This window comes from Leguminivora glycinivorella, chromosome 21, assembly GCF_023078275.1.
Source record: "Leguminivora glycinivorella isolate SPB_JAAS2020 chromosome 21, LegGlyc_1.1, whole genome shotgun sequence".
Lineage (NCBI taxonomy): Eukaryota > Metazoa > Arthropoda > Insecta > Lepidoptera > Tortricidae > Leguminivora > Leguminivora glycinivorella.
The window spans coordinates 9003104-9020425 of record NC_062991.1 but is presented as its reverse complement, the minus strand read 5'-3'; the positions used below and the strand labels follow the sequence as shown (position 1 = coordinate 9020425).

Genomic DNA, 17322 nt, shown 5'->3' with positions numbered 1-17322 from the left:
GGAAATGATATGCCTGAGTGACTCTCCGGGACGGCGGCATGCCCGACAAATGTCGACCGTACCGTCCTTCAGGATATATTTCCGGTAGTTGTTCGTCATCATAACTTCGTCCGCAATTGCACAGGCAAAACCCTCGGTTTCTCCGAAGAGGTCCCCGAATCGTAACCAGTTCACCGATGCGAGCAGGTCTACATCGGGTCCCGTGAGGGCCTTGTAGAACCGCCCGTGTAGCTGCTTGCTCTCCCATACCGCCTTGCGGTCCGCAGTACTTAGTACCACAGGTTTGCGCCAGTTCTCTTTCGCCAAGGAGAGCGGCGTGAGGTTTCCGTCAACTGCCACCACATCACGATGCATCCCACACTCGTTGTTAAGGAAGTAATTCCTGAGATTGTACACCTCACGGTTGTGGAGATCTTTCCGGATAGGGGGCGAAGGGTGATGTCTTCATCAATGATACAGCGGATGTTCTTGAGATGTATAATTCGGTTTTCAGGTTACAACAAAGGTTTAACTTAATTATCTAATTAAAAGATAGAGCGGCGTGTGCGCTCGTTGTAGTGCGAGACAAGAAGAAGGGCGTGTCGGGGGTGGTGTTGCCAGACTAGAATTTACTCGGCCGTTTAAGGCACACATTTACACGCCACACCACCCCCCCACGGAGAAGGATAACATAAGAAATAATAATAGTTTTAGAATTACAAAACTAGAACTAGGAGGTAATTAAAAATAACAATAATCATCTTTCTCTTTGAATCTTACGTGTCGGCCTGCACGTGTGGTAATTGGCCGATCACGGTTGGTTGTGGTAATAGGAGGAGCGGGTCCAGCTGGCTGCGGATGAGGTACAACCTGAGGCTGTGTAGCCACTGTAGCAGCTGGCTGCGGATGAGGTACATCCTGAGGCGGCGGAGCCACTGAAGCAGGAGCACCAGAATCAACAGTCTCCTCTGTGTCCACAAAAGCTGGTTTGACACGATCGACGCTCACTACAACCTCTTTGTTCTTAATTTCCAGGGTCAGGGTTTTCCCGTCCGTGGAACGCCTCACTACGGCAAAAGGTCCTGTGTAAGGGGGTTGCAATGGGCGTCGTACAGTGTCATCACGTAGAAAAACGTGTGTCGCCGTGGGCAAATTTTTAGAGATGAAAACGGTCCGGGTCGAATGTCGCGAAGCAGGAGTCGGACGAAGAGCAGACATCTTGCGTCTCAGCTGGACGACAAAATCAGCAGGATTGTCGAGTCGGTCTTCGTTCGACTCAGCGACCAGCATCTCCCCGGGCAGACGGAGAGGCTCCCCGTAGACCATCTCAGCAGCGGTAGCCTTCAAGTCCTCCTTGAAGGCGGTTCGCATACCGAGAAGAACGAGAGGGAGAGCGCGTGTCCACGAGCCTGAATGGCACATGAGTGCGGATTTAAGCTGGCGGTGGACGCGCTCAATCATCCCATTAGCGCAGGGATGATACGCGGTTGTGCGTACGCGCTTGGTGGCGCAGGTGTGCAGCAACCGCCTGAAAAGATCAGACTCGAACTGGGTGCCCTGGTCGGTAGTTATTGTAGCAGGAACACCAAAACGAGATATCCACCCCTGCACGAAGGTATCGGCCACCTCGTCGGCAGTAATGAAACGCATCGGCCACACTTCTGGCCACCTGGAAACCCTGTCAATGGCGGTAAGACAGTAACGATAGTCATCGCAGACGGGAAGGGGACCAACAATGTCGATGTGGACGTGCATGAAGCGTCCAGATGGTTGCTCGAACGTACCTAGAGGTGCTGAGGTATGCCTTGAGACCTTACTACGTTGGCCCGCAAGGCAAGACTGAGTCCACCTACGACAGTCCTTTCGAATGGAGGGCCATACATACCGGCTAACCAAAAGTCGAGTGGTGGGTCTAACGCCGGGGTGACTCAAGTTGTGCAACTTGTCAAACACCGCACGACGAAATGAAGGGGTCAGATAAGGACGAGGCTTGCCAGTGGAGACGTCACAAAGGATGGAGATGTCCGTGCCAGGTATAGCTACGCGTGAGAGCTGAAGGCTGGAGTTACCTTGACGTAAATCGGCAAGTTCTTGGTCCTCTAATTGTGATTTAGCGAGCGCCTCGTAATCTTCCTCTAACGAGACGGCCTCGATCCGTGACATCGCATCGGCCACAACGTTGTCCTCCCCTTTGATGTACCTGATGTCCGTTGTGAATTGGCCAATGAACGATAACTGGTTCAGCTGCGATGGCGGAAGTTTTTCTCTACGTTGTACGAAAGCGTACAACAGCGGCTTGTGGTCAGTATAAATGGTTACATGTTGAACCTCGAGAATATGGCGGAAGTGTTGTACGCTTTCGTACACCGCGAAGAGTTCTCGATAGTATGCTGGCCACTGAGATTGCTGGGGGGTCAACTTTTTGCTGAAAAAGGCAAGAGGGCACCATTGGTCGTTCACGAACTGCTGTAGGCAGGATCCGACGTGGACGCTGGAGGCATCCGTGAAGAGTCCCAGAGGTGCGTCGTTGACCGGGTGTTGGAGTAGGGTCGCGTTAGACAGGCTTGACTTACACTCCTCGAAGTTTGCCAGAAGCTCGGGTGTCCATGGGAACGGTTTGGCTCCCTTGCCATTTATGGCTACTACGGCATCCACAAGAGGTGCTTGGCATTTCGCGGCGTGCGGGATGAAACGGCGATAGTAATTTATCATGCCAAGGAAACGGCGCACGCCTTGAACGTCTTTTGGAGGGGGAAAGTCAATAAGAGCCTGAATACGGTCCTGAGGAGGGCGAGTACCTTCAGCACTTACGTGGTATCCCAGGAACACTACTTCCTTTGCGCCTAAGACGCACTTGGAAGGGTTGAGAACCAGCCCATACTCCTGCAACCGCTTGAATAGGATTCGCAGATGTTCCTTATGTTGAGTCTCGTCAGCTGAGTAGACAAGTATGTCGTCTATATATGGGAAAACAAAGTCGAGACCCCGTGTGACCTCATCGATGAACCTTTGGAAGGTTTGACCTGCATTTCTTAACCCAAATGTCATAAAAGGGAACTCGAAGAGGCCAAACGGGGTGACGATGGCGGTCTTAGGTATGTCGTCCTCAGCTACTGGGATCTGGTGGTACGCCTTTACCAGATCAAGTGTGCTGAAGATGGTGGCGCCTGCGAGGTTATTCGCGTAGTCGTTGATGTGGCGCACTGGATAGCGGTCGGGAATAGTCCTGGCATTCAGTGCGCGATAGTCGCCACATGGACGCCAAGACTGGTCTTTCTTCGTTGTCATGTGCAGTGGAGAGGACCAAGCACTTTCGGATGGCCGAGCTACCCCTATACGTACCATGTCCTCTAGTTCCGCCTTGGCAGCAGAAAGCTTCTGAGGTGCCAAGCGTCGGGGACGGCAGGAAATGGGTGGGCCTTCTGTGGTCCTAATATGGTGCACCGTATTGTGTTTGACTAACCGCTGAAATCCAGGAGGCTTAGTGATGTCAGGGAACTCAGCAAGCACTTGTGCAAAAGGAGAGTCCCGTAGACTGATGGATTTGATGCTGGGCTGTGTGACAGTAGCTGTAGAGCAAATGGTCTTGAGACCTGTCTTACCGTCTACAAGGCGTTGGGTATGGCAATCTGGTAGAAGATGGTAGTGAGCCAAAAAGTCTGAACCAATGATAGCTGAATTGACTTCTGCCACCACAAACTGCCATGTGAAATCCCGTCGCAGCCCGAAGTCCAGTCTCAAGTTGACAGTACCGTAGGTCAGGATGGTGCTACCGTTAGCTGCTCTAAGGTCCCACTCAGTGGGTCTCCTCGGCTCTCTGAGCCAGCGGTAAGGGTAGCAGCATAAATCTGATCCGGTGTCGATGAGAAATTGGTACTTTGTCACCCTATCGGTAACAAAGAGACGGCGGCTGGTCGGTTCCATAGAGCAGCAGTCAGGCCCCGCCTTTACTGACCGCTGTTCTGGTTTTCCGACTTCCAGTTGCAAGGCGGGTTGCACTTGGTCGCCTGGGTGTTGTACCGCTTGTGGTACCAACATAGTCGGGTAGCATTGCTGGCCGGGGTGTTACTTCTGCTTCTGCTACGCGGTCTGGATCTGTTGCGAGACCTCCCCCGTTGCTCTCTGGTAGACAAGGCAGCAACCTGTTGGGTTAATTGTTCAAGACGCTCCATGACAGCATCAAAACTGGGCTGTGGAGCTGTTACCTTATATACCTGTGGGCTTGGATTCACCTCCATGATCTTGTCCGCCAGCTCAGCAAGCTTTTCTAAGCTTATGTCTGACTGGGCGGTGAGTATAGCCTGGACCTGCCCCGGCAGCCGCCTCATCCAGAGCTGTCTCAAGATGGTATCGTCCTTGGCTGTACCTGCAAGAGATTGAAGGTGGCGCAAGAAGGCAGAGGGTTTGCGAGTCCCGAGCTCCTCACTACTCAAGAGTCGCTCCACCCGTTGTTGCTCAGAAACAGAAAGGCGCCTTATGAGTTCTTCTTTCAAGATTTTGTATTTGTCTTCTTCTGGCGGGTTCATTATGACATCTTCGATTTCACCAATTAGCCTTTGGTCGATTATACTAATGACATGACTAAATTTGGTGATGTCGGTTTTAATGCCGGCGAGATGGAACTGAGCCTCGGCCTGGGCGAACCACACTGCTGGACGGTCGGCCCAAAATGGAGGCAGCTTGACAGTAACACCACATACACCTTTAGATAATACCACAGTGTCAGCTGTTGCAGGCTCAGGTTGCTGGGCCTGGGCTTGAAGAGCCGCATTTTGCACCTTTAAGGCCTCCAGCTGATTCCGCAACTCCTCAAGAGACATTTTAAGATTTTACCACAACCAAAGAAGAAATTATGCAAATATACAACAAAATAGAAAACACAAGCATAAACTTAAAATTACAAGTACAAAATTATGCAACAGAACAAAGTATGGCGTTGAAAATGAGCATAAATTTAAAATGCAGCAATAAAAGTCCACACTGCACACACCAAACAGTTTTAGTTGTTAGTTTTAGCACAAATAGAGACGTTAAAATTGTAAATAAGTAGTAGTTAATCCGGGTTATTTGTTTGTACACCAAAGTTAGTTGTTTTCCAGCACCGAGACGTATTTATATAGCAATATTGGTTAGTTTTGTTATTATTTAGGCACTGGTTATCGCAAAGCACACACACTTTTGTTATTTTCTTGGATTAGTTGAAGAAAAACACAGGAATTGAGTGAAAAGTTTAGAAAAGTTAGGTTACTTGCGTGACACTTGACACTGACAGCTGGCAGGCAGGAAAACGTAGGATGACGTATGTCAAGTTTGACGTTTGAAGCTTCGTCAGTGTTGTCACATCTACCTATTTATAGGTAGATCTACCTATTTTGCCTCCCGTCTACCTGTCTACCTATTTCGGTCCTAAATCTACCTATTTTCTAAAATATTACTATTGTAGAAAATTCTCCATGCGTGTTACGAAATTAAGTTTTACCTGTCTTATAATTACAGCATTTTACTTAAATCGGAACGTGTTTAGTGAATAATCTGTGGGTGAGTCAGCAAAGTCTTGATGTTTGACAGTTTTGACACTGACAGCCTGGTAGTGACAGTGACAGTGTCATTTGACAATGACATGACACTGACACTTCTGACAGCCTGACAGTGGCAGCTCTCGGAGACGCTAGCTTGTGTTTAAAATATTTTAACAAAAACATGTATAAACACCATAAAGAACTCACCAAGTAAACCAATAAATATATTTTTAATAGTTTAGAAGCATTTTTAATCATTAAAACTGGACTTACCTTAGATGGTATTAAAACAGGTAGATCTACCTATTTTTCGTTTCTAATTCTACCAGTTTCTACCTATTTTTTCACCCTGGTCTACCATTTTGTTCAAATTGTATGTGACAACACTGAGCTTCGTAGCGTGGACCGCGCCCACCGGGTGTGTCCTTGACCTTGATGAATTTTTCCACCGAACAGAATCTCGAACCAAAGTTGATGATCAATCGCAACCACTTCACTGTTGCGATGCTGGCGACGATCCTGCCCTCGATATCCAGATGAGGAGGCAGGGAGCAGACACAAAAACAACATGCGTCGCTCAACCTGTCGTCGTCACTCACGTCGGGGTCACCAATTTCCGGATAGGGGGCGAAGGGTGATGTCTTCATCAATGATACAGCGGATGTTCTTGAGATGTATAATTCGGTTTTCAGGTTACAACAAAGGTTTAACTTAATTATCTAATTAAAAGATAGAGCGGCGTGTGCGCTCGTTGTAGTGCGAGACAAGAAGAAGGGCGTGTCGGGGGTGGTGTTGCCAGACTAGAATTTACTCGGCCGTTTAAGGCACACATTTACACGCCACAGATCTTTGGCATTTAGGAAGCCTCGACCTCCGCACTTCCGTGGGATGTACAATCTCATAACAGACGAGCGCGGGTGTAACATACGATGTGTGGTAAGCAGTGAACGGACCCTCCGATCCAGGGCGTCCAGCTCAGTCTGGGTCCACCGTAGTATGCCAAAGGAGTATGTGAGTAGAGGCATTACCCAGGCGTTAAAGGCGCGCACTTTGTTGCCTCCTGACAAAAGACTGTTAAGGACTTTTGTGAGCCGACTGAAAAAGCGCTCCTTCACCGACCGTCTAATGCCAACATCCTCAATACCCAACGACTGTGACATACCAAGGTACTTATAGGTTTCTGATTCAGAGATAGATCTGAACGACATCGTCTCAGAAAGTTGTAAATTTTCTGAATTTACAACCTCCCCCGCTGTACATGCATGACCGCACACTTATCGACACCAAACTCCATTCTGATGGCGGTACTGAAAACTTCTGTGGTTTTCAATAGCACCATCAGGTCTTGGGTGTTCGGTGCAAATAGTTTGAGATCGTCCATGTACAGAAGGTGAGAGATGACTTCACCCTCTCTCCGAAGCCGGCAACCTAGCCCAGAATCCTTCAGCAGCGTGCTGAGGGGATTCAGAGCTAGGCAGAACCATAATGGACTCAAACTGTCACCCTGGAATATTCCTCGCTCAATCCTTATGAAGTCCTGCGGGCCAGGGGGCCATCCCTGCCTCCTGGTTGACGAAGGACTGTGATCCACTGCCTCATACATGCAGCCAGGAAGGATATTAAAGCTGCATCAAGTTTATACAGCTCCAATACCCTTCTCAGCCATGAATGAGGCACCGAATCATAGGCCTTCTTATAGTCAATCCAAGCGGCCGAGATGGCTCCCTTGTTCCGCCGAACTTGTTGGCAGATGGTCATGTCTATGAGGAGGAGCTCTTTAGTACCACGGGACCCAACCCTACATCCATTTTGAGCGGGAGCCAGAATGTTGTTAGCGACAATATGCGCGTTAATTTTTGCTCTCAAAATGGATGTAAGGAGCTTGTAAAGTGTAGGCAAGCACGTAATGGGTCTGTAGTTTTTTGCTTCCGTGGTACTACCGGACTTATAGAGCAGGAAAGTAACACCAGTTGTTAGGGAAGGTGGGAGAGAACCAAGATCGAGGGCTTGTTGAAATTGCGTTGCCAAACGCGAGTGCGAGCATCGAAACCATTTTAGCCAGAAGTTGTGCAATCCGTCCGGTCCAGGACTTTTCCAGTTCTGGGTCGTACGGGTAGCACAACTTACGTCGTCGGGGCTGATGGTGATAGCCCCCATAGGTTCGATGTTCTCGCACTCGCGTTCGACAACGGTCATCCACTCACTCTCCGTGTGTTCGACGGGCACCGACCAGATGCTACGCCAGAAATCAGACATGGCAGTAGCATCCGGCAGCCGCACGTCAGATACACGAGGGTCGGTTTCCTCCCACCTTCGGTATACTTTCCTTTGGTCGCTTTGAAAAAGACGATTCTGCTGGAATCGGTCCACACGCTTTCTGTAGCGGCGAATACGGCTTGCCCATGCATAGACTTTCTGCTTCAGGAAGTCGATGCGCTCTGTGACATTGGCCAAATAGTCGCGGGGCCTGATGTCCGTCCCCGCGAATGCCTGGTTCACAAAACGCATTACTCGAGGGCGATTATTACCCCCTCTGAAGCAGATCAGCTTTGCAATGAGAGTCCTAAACGAGTTGATACGACGCTCGATCCGTACTTGCCATGCAGGGACACCTCCGGCGGTCCTAGTTGCACGGTCAGCGTCCGGAAACTTGACTCGAGCAACACGGCACGCCGCGATGGCTCCGCAGTACATGATCGAGTGTGTATCATCTAGATCTTTACTAGTCCGTATAAATGGCTCTAGTAAAGCGTTTAAGGCTCCCATTAACGCTAGATTGCGTCTATTCATAGGCAGACGTGGTAATCGTGGCCTAGGACTGTTTGTGGAGCGATACTGCGTAATCGCCTCTTCCAAAGACCTCCTCAGTTGCTCATTAGCAGGCTCACTCACGCTCTGACTCGCGAAGTCCCCGCCGTCGTTACCGGAATCAACCCGCGGCGCATCCGGTGCCAGGTCGGGTTCGGGCACCGGGTCCGGCGACATGGCGGGCAAATTCCGCCCCGAGGCGGGGTCCGCGCGAGCAGCGAGAGCCTCCTGGCGAAGCCGATCAAGTGTTGCGTCATCCAACCGCCTTGACCGCTGAATGACGCGCACCTGATCCGATAGTCGCTGCTCCGATACGGTGGTGGTGGGTTCAAGCGTCTGAAACAGAAGCAGCATTCTTGGACGATACGCTGACAGCCTAGTTCCCCCCTCTGTAGCCCCATAGTACGCTCGCATGACGTTCTCGTTCATCAGCTGAGACCATCTCATGCGGCGCACTACACCACCGGCAGCGGGAGCCGTGGGCGGGGCAGGATGTCCCGCAGGCCCCAAGCGTGCCGGCAGCGGTGGCCGCCCTCGTCGCGCAGGTGGTCGTGGCGGCGGTGGCGGCGGCCCGCTCTCGTCGCTCGACTCGCTGGTGTCGGCCGCGGCGGTGGCGAACTATTAAAATAAAATTATTATTATTATAATATACCCAAAATGCGGTTAATTCATAAATATACATTTATTAGAGGGCATGTACATGTTACCTTGTGTATGTACCAAATGTACCTATTTACATACGTAGTATCTTCTTAGTTGTTAGTAGTTTGTGCTATTCACGGAAGAAGACAGTCCAAGAGTGAACTTTCACTCATTTAGTGTTCATCATTGGATATACTCTGTCAAACAAGTCTGTCAGTAAATAAGAACAAAGAAAACTATATGCATCCTTTTCTTTAGGGTGCTATAGAATAGGATACCTATAGTTTTCTTTGTTCTCATTTACTGACAGACTTGTTTGACGGAGTATAATATGAAAATTGTGCGAAAAATAGTAATGCCAACATAAAAGCGTTAACATGAAATAAAGCTCATGTTACACGAAACAAATGCGCATTGCGTCATACCCGTGACGCGTGTAGACTTGGTTTTAGTCATAGACAATAAACTTGACGCTGGCAACATTTGTCGTATAAGGGCAGTATCACATTATAGAAAAACATGTTTATTATTGCAAATTCCCCTTGATGAACCTTTTTATAGAATGTCTTCTTGAAAAAAACTGCAAAAGAATGTTACAAAGCTTTATATTTGCATTACATTGTTTTAAACATTAGAGAAAGTAAATAGTATCCTTGAAGAAAGCGGAAAAATACTCGTACTTCTAAATTAAAAAGTATTATGAAATTGTCTATGGAAACACAGAACGGAATCTTGTAAAAGATTAGGCCATTTCATAAAACAAATGTATAGTAACTCGCAGAAAACATCTTTGGGACAGTTGTATTTATTTCAGCTTTGCATTTTATGTTAAATTGAATCGTGAACCGCTTTGTAGGTCCATTGGAAAGGATTCATCTTCAACTGTTGCGGAAGGGTTAGCAGTCTCAATTCTGCTAAAGAATAGATTTGCATTGAGAGAAGACGTAAGGTAAACATCGATTTTGATTTTTTCTCTAAAATAGAGAATAAGTGTCAAAAATAATGTCCTAGGGTGTCTAACGTGCAATAGGTTGTATTTAAAGTGTTTATAATGTATTTTTAGTGCATCCTTGTACGAAATGAAAGTTTGACTTTTGCCACATATTCTTTTGAATGGCAGCTGACGGACGTATCATCTAGTTACGAGGGTAGATTTTGCGACTAGTTAACTGTTTTTCCGTGGTTTTACAGTTATATCTTGAGTATTTTATGGTGTTCTAGTAGCCAAAGAGGGTTAACAGACGCTTACAAAAGGAGTAGCTTGAATTGTTTTTTCCTTAGTAAAATGTCAAATAGTGTAGTTGTCAAAGCTGGGTTGAGTCATTGTTGCAATTCCCACTAGATCTTCCTAATAATCTTAGGAGTTCCAGGTCTGTTTACATGTTTCCAATTCAATGTGATAACCATATGATAACACAGAAAATTATTGACTTCATAAAACTACTTTCACTTATTTTGAGTGAATATGTGTTGTTTTTATTTTGTTATGTGGCAAAATAGTTCATTGTTCCAATATCCTGTTGTTTGTAGTAAGGAGAAGACAATAGTTTACTTGTGAATGGTAATATTTTGCCTTATTTCCTGTCTTGTAGTTACTGAGCATTATTTAGCAGTTGTAGTATCAAAACCTGCTTAGAAACTTTTTACAGTTAATTAACTTACTTGTCTCTTTCCATAGTAATAGATGAATATAACCACATAAACAATTTGAATTGTTTGCTTACAAATACATGATTATTACTGAAAATGCATGCACATGTTTCGGTTTTCAATACATACCTTCATTTTTTATAGAATTTCCATTAGTCCATTTTAAATGATTAGATTTGCTTGATCTGATCACAGTCATTTCTTTATTCAAGTCAGGTACTCATTTCCTTGTAGATATTTGTATGCAAGATTTCCTCAAGTGAGTTTAAAACAAGTTTTTATTGATGCATTACTCACCACACAACAAATGTAAACAAAACATAATAAAATTGACAAAAATTTGGATTATAACCTGTTTTACCATGAGAATCACAAATAACTTAAATATGTCTTATAAGTTGTCATATTTGATTCTAATTTGTGCTTATACAATTTGATTTGAAAGAAACAAAGAGATGATACTGTAAAACATTCCATGGTCTTATCTCACTACAAACAAAGTAAAAATTGGCCCTCTTCATAGAAAACATTTTATATTGGCCACATGGGAAAAGTTGCTTTTTGCAATGAAAAAAAAAAAGTATCCCAAATGGCCAATATGCTGTTGCGGTATTGTAGTCTGAAAATGAGAGGTTTTCACTGTGGTAATCTTTGTTAACACCTCCACTGTAGCAATTACCTAGATGAGGTCCGATCAACCTCAAAAATTATAAATGTTGCAAACCATCGTGTGCTACTCTGCGGCGACGCCACCATAATGAAATTCAACTAATTATATGTTAAAATGATGTTCGTAAGACGTACAGTATGTACGTATAATTTTATGACTGTACCTATAGCGGGAAACGAAATAATGGGCTTTTATTGTGGCGCCGCTGCAGAGGATGCTCTGCAGCGGCGCCACTCAGTTCTCATAGATAGATATGACATCATCTACTTTTTTCTCATGGAAATTGATGTACCAATGCTGTTTATTATGTACGTATTGAAAAAATCACTATAACTTAGTAAATTTATGTACTTTCAATAATTCCGCATTCCGCCTGAACGGTATGAGCTAGTATGTAAGGAGGTGTACCTACGGGTAAGCGAGAGGGAGATATGTTCCTTCCCGCTCGCTCCCGCGCTCGGCGCGTTTCGTTCTAGGTTTCAATAATTATTATTAAATTTATGCCCCTGTTGTACACTTTGCTTTTTACTTCGATTGCGAGGAATTAATTATATTTTTCTCGGAAATTTACACCACGAAATTGTCGTAAAGCGAAAGAACATAATAGGTATACTCTGTCAACCAAGTCTGTCAGTAAATAAGAACAAAGAAAACTATATGCATCCTTTTCTTTAGGGTGCTAGAGAAAAGGATGCCTATTGTTTTCTTAGTTCTTATTTACTGACAGACTTGTTTGACAGAATATATATAAGATAACCAATTCCCGCCAACTTTTTTTTCAACATGTGATCAGAGTTTCAGACGCTTGGTTTTTTGCCAAGTCAAAAATTTTTTAAACGATAAGTAATCGAATCCTATTTTATTTAATTTACTTAATTTAATGACAGAAAATACGGAATTCTAATAAATTATAGCAAAAATAAAATAACCTATCAAAGTTTTGTCACCTACACAATTTTATTGCTCAATAAAATTGTGCAATATGTTTTAACTGTTTGTCTCTTGAGACCGATTACCTTAGTCTTAGGCCGGCACGGCAACAGACAGTCTTAGGCTCCCCACAGACAGTCTTAAAAATTCATAATCTTAAAAAAAACTTGTATGCGATCTGACAGTTCAGATCTGTCAGTGTCTTGTCAGTGTCAGTTTGAACTGTCAGATTGCATACAAGTTTTTTTTAAGATTATGAATTTTTAAGACTGTCTGTGGGGAGCCTTAAAATTCATAATTTGATAAAGTCATAGGCTTCCCGTTTATGTGGGAAGCCATAATCAGTACAAAAATCAGATCGAGTGCACGGAGTTCCATACAATTTCGCGACCGTCCACACTAGGGCTTCCAATACCGGGATCCCGGTATCACGGGATCCCGGGATCCCGCCTTTTTTTGGGCACATTTCAATACCTGTATTTAATTTAGTAATACCGGGATCCCGGTATTTTTAGTAACTACCAAATGAACGTAAATCACTCATCAAAAACGTTAAATTTCTGCATCACGATGGTTACTACACGCGTAAATCTTCTTCTTGCTCTCGTTTTTCGATTTGACACATTCTCTGTTTGGTGTTTTTGCAATATTTGTATGAAAATGATTGTTTTTTCGATGATTAGCTAGATAAAGAATTAAAGATACGTGTCAAAAGCATTCATTGAGGAGGGTCGGCCGCGAACATTTTTTGACACATTTGTCGCACTTGTGAATTCGCACGTAAGTGTGACAGAGGAGCAACACATCAAACGTAGTTGCAACAGGACACAAATCCTCTGTAAACAAATCGCCTTGATGCATCTATATCATAGATATAACTTTTCAAAAAATTGGTTAATGCATACGAACTAACGTATACCGTAGCTACTCTATTTTTACTATGCGTGTGCGTTAGTGTGTTGAACTCTATCTAGCTCAAAACTTTGCCGTACATAACATTCCCTATACTTAGTACCGAAATTGGGAAATCACTCCTTAACTATCAAAATCAAGAAAAATACTTTTCTAATCCGTAAATTAAGTGTTCCTATTCCGCGGATAATCTTTTTGATTTTGATTATCATGGATTTCCGCAAAGTAATGTGTGATTCCATAGATTATTTCTTAATGTGATTTTTGATAATCTATGTCGTACAATCCAGCTTTTTTAGCTAATTGTTCAATGATTTGGCGGATTTATTTTATTAGTGCATTAGCGCCTCTAGCGCCACGAAATACAAAAATACCACTAAATTGTACCACAGATATTGATTACAATGTGTTTCTAAAAAAAAATCATCTCATGTTCTAATTTCAAAAGTCAATGATGAAACTATAATCGAGAAATGCTTCTTAATGCTTGTTATTTAATAAAGTGATATTATAGTTAAACCTACAGCACAACTACACCATTAACACTGACTATAAAATGTAACACAGCATGAATGAGCCACAGCAGCTTCCTAGTATCACAGCCATACTAAAGAAGAGGCGATTGAGGTGGCTCGGGCATGTGTATCGAATGGAGCGGACTCGTTTGCCACGCTAGGAGATGTTGTAGATGCAAAAAGACCGGTCGGACGGCCAACGCTGCGCTTTAAAGATTGCGTGAAGCGTGACATGGTCACATTTGATATTCCATGCGACCCGTGGCAACGACTGGCCGAAGACCGAACCACGTGGCGCCGTGTTGTCCATGACGTTCAATCCAAGCACGACAATGCCTGGTTCTCCTCCTTGAATGATAAACGCATGAGGCGTCACGAGCAAGCCTCTAAACCCCGCTCATCTGGGGGAGCATACACCTGCCGTGTGTGCGGACGAGGGATCCTCTATCGAATTGGGCTGTACAGCCACAAACGTAAGTGTCGCAAGGATGCCGTTTGAACCATCTGGTTATATATGCAAAGGCTTGTTATTATTAAAATGTAAAAGGTTCTATTCCGCACGAGCTTAAAGAGATCGATTTGGCAGAAAACATGGTTTGCTATAGCCGCGTCTTCTTGTGAAATGTCCGATATGGCGGCGATATCTAACTTACAGAATCACCTGAGTAGAGATCTGGCGCTCTTTCCCGTTTGCTTTTATACTGCGTACTTGGGACTGAGGACTCATAACAAAAATAAAGAGCACAGGGCGTAGCCCTTTGAACTATGTATACTTAAAAACAATAGAAGTTGAACGGACTTGGCCACATAAGTTTGCGAACCGTTTGGGTTGAAATCGAAACTTATGAAGTTGGAAATGTAATCGATTTGACACCTCACTAAGTCGGATTGGCAAGATTCCGCTGTAGTATATAACACGCATGAAAAGTAAACGAGATTTTGAATAAAATTTGTTATTTTAAGCAAATTACTTGGTTTTTATATTTTCCCGATTTCAATACCGGGATCCCGGAATTGAAATCGCCAATACCGGAATGAATACCGGTATTGGATAAGGTCCGGTATTTGGAAGCCCTAGTCCACACACACTCTTGTTTTTTAAGATTATGAATTTTAAGACTGTCTGTTGCCGTGCCGGCCTAAGACTAAGGTAATCGGTCTCAAGAGACAAACAGTTAAAACATATTGCACAATTTTATTGAGCAATAAAATTGTGTAGGTGACAAAACTTTGATAGGTTATTTTATTTTTGCTATAATTTATTAGAATTCCGTATTTTCTGTCATTAAATTAAGTAAATTAAATAAAATAGGATTCGATTACTTATCGTTTAAAAAATTTTTGACTTGGCAAAAAACCAAGCGTCTGAAACTCTGATCACATGTTGAAAAAAAAGTTGGCGGGAATTGGTTATCTTATGTACCTATTATGTTCTTTCGCTTTACGACAATTTCGTGGTGTAAATTGCCGAGAAAAATATAATTAATTCCTCGCAATCGAAGTAAAAAGCAAAGTGTAGGTACAACAGGGGCATAAATTTAATAATAATTATTGAAACCTAGAACGAAACGCGCCGAGCGCGGGAGCGAGCGGGAAGGAACATATCTCCCTCTCGCTTACCCGTAGGTACACCTCCTTACATACTAGCTCATACCGTTCAGGCGGAATGCGGAATTATTGAAAGTACATAAATTTACAAAGTTATAGTGATTTTTTCAATACGTACATAATAAACAGCATTGGTACATCAATTTCCATGAGAAAAAAGTAGATGATGTCATATCTATCTATGAGAACTGAGTGGCGCCGCTGCAGAGCATCCTCTGCAGCGGCGCCACAATAAAAGCCCATTATTTCGTTTCCCGCTATAGGTACAGTCATAAAATTATACGTACATACTGTACGTCTTACGAACATCATTTTAACATATAATTAGTTGAATTTCATTATGGTGGCGCCGCCGCAGAGTAGCACACAAACCATCTTGCTCTATTATTTTATATCTCTTATCAGATTCACAGACTCTGAACCTCACTCTCATGAGGTTGTTCCAATAGCTGCCCTGTTAGATCTTACTAATCTCAAGCAAATGCAGTTAACCTCTCGTATGTTGGAACATGGATCCACATTCTTAGGCATTGTTGTTGTTGTTGCATGTCCTAAGGCACCCCATAGATGCACGGGGCCTGCTCAAGATCCTTCCACACCTTTCTATCTAGAGCCACCGCCTTGGACTCGTTTCAACTCAGTCCATATTCCCTAGCTAGTTCTCTACGCTCCGCCTCCAGGTTCTTAGGTCTGCTCTAATTTAGAATGAATTAGAATTCAATACTTGCTGCACGGATCCACGTTCCGATACGAGAGGTTAAATTTTATTTGAATGTTTGTGATAGTTTGTATTGCTGTGCATGCCAAATAGTTCAAAAGTAAAAAGAAATAAACATGAATGGCATCCACCTTGCGCTATCCCGGCCTTCGCCACGGCTCCTGGGATCCTGGGGTCCGATTTATAAACAAGAATGCCATAGTACAATAAGACAAATAATAAAACTTAGATGTTGTTATTTTTGATAGTAGTTTTTTAATAATTTTCAAACTCATAAAATACAATCAAATTGATATATTTATATTGAAGAGTTTTAACTCAAAATAAAATTATAATTTGCAATCTAGCTTAACTTTACAAAATATATTTCAAAATTTGTGTAAACATTGGACATAAAATTTATATGTCATGTGTTACCAACATTTTAGTCATAACATTTCAAAACATTATGTCATTATTTTACTGTCATAGATATTTGTTAAATTCTAGTAATAGTTTCAAGAATTTCTCCATTGGATGCTTATGTTTTCAACTTGACAAAAGTAAATAAACCATCCACAGATGTTAGAGTTCATTGATATAAATACAATACATGTGTTTATAATAGTCAAAGGTAAATGGCCATGTTTATAAATGAACCTCAGCTAGTTTGACTTTTCATAAATATTGAGGTTTTTTGAATAGGAATATATGTTTATTTGTATGTATGGAGTGCTAATTAAAAAAACATATTAATAATAATCTAAACATGATAATGGTGATAAAACATAATCTGAAATATGTTAGAGTATTTTTAGGATGCAACTCAAACAATCTTTTTTTAATGCTTTCTTATGCTGACTCGTATGTTTGGTTTTTATAGTGTAGATAATTTGAGTAAAATCGAATTTGACATAGTTAAGCCATATCTAATGAAAGTAATAAAATAGAAAAAAAATCTTTGATAACAGCACTCAAAACTTATTTTTTTATCATAAAGAAATGTCTCCGCGTTATACTACATATTTGATGAAAAACGGAAAATTCACACTTCCGGCAGAATTCGGAACTGCAATCCAGAAGATCGCAGGTGTGATTTTTTTCGTTTTTTTAAACCCTTCGCTGTAGAAATTAAGTTAACTCGCAGTTAGCCATACTTCGTGTAAGGTATTTCGGCCCGGTACCGCAGCGACCATGTTAATTTGAAAACAAAACAGCATTAAACTTTAAAACTTAATTGGATTTGGATCCATTTAACGCATCTTAAGCGAGTGGGAAATTGCTATACTTTTACATATCGCTGTCTCATTCACTCACCGTAGCGGTGTGTATCAGTATGATAATGATAACCTAGAAACATCTAGACACAATTTTAATGATAACATAACTGTT

The 17322-nt window shown here is 43.1% G+C and overlaps 1 protein-coding gene across 2 annotated transcripts in view; it reads left to right on the top strand.

The window, feature by feature from the left end:
• The first annotated feature begins 9673 nt into the window (after nucleotides 1-9673).
• The window catches only part of LOC125237445, a 44594-nt gene continuing 36945 nt past the window's right edge, over nucleotides 9674-17322 (top strand). Inside the window, exon 1 of one of the 2 annotated variants that reach the window (XM_048144518.1) lies at nucleotides 9674-9897. The gene's annotated coding sequence lies outside the window, so the exon portion shown is untranslated. Of the gene's footprint in view, nucleotides 9898-10194; nucleotides 10319-17322 lie in introns of those variants that run through there. The other variant, XM_048144519.1, reaches the window with a different exon arrangement.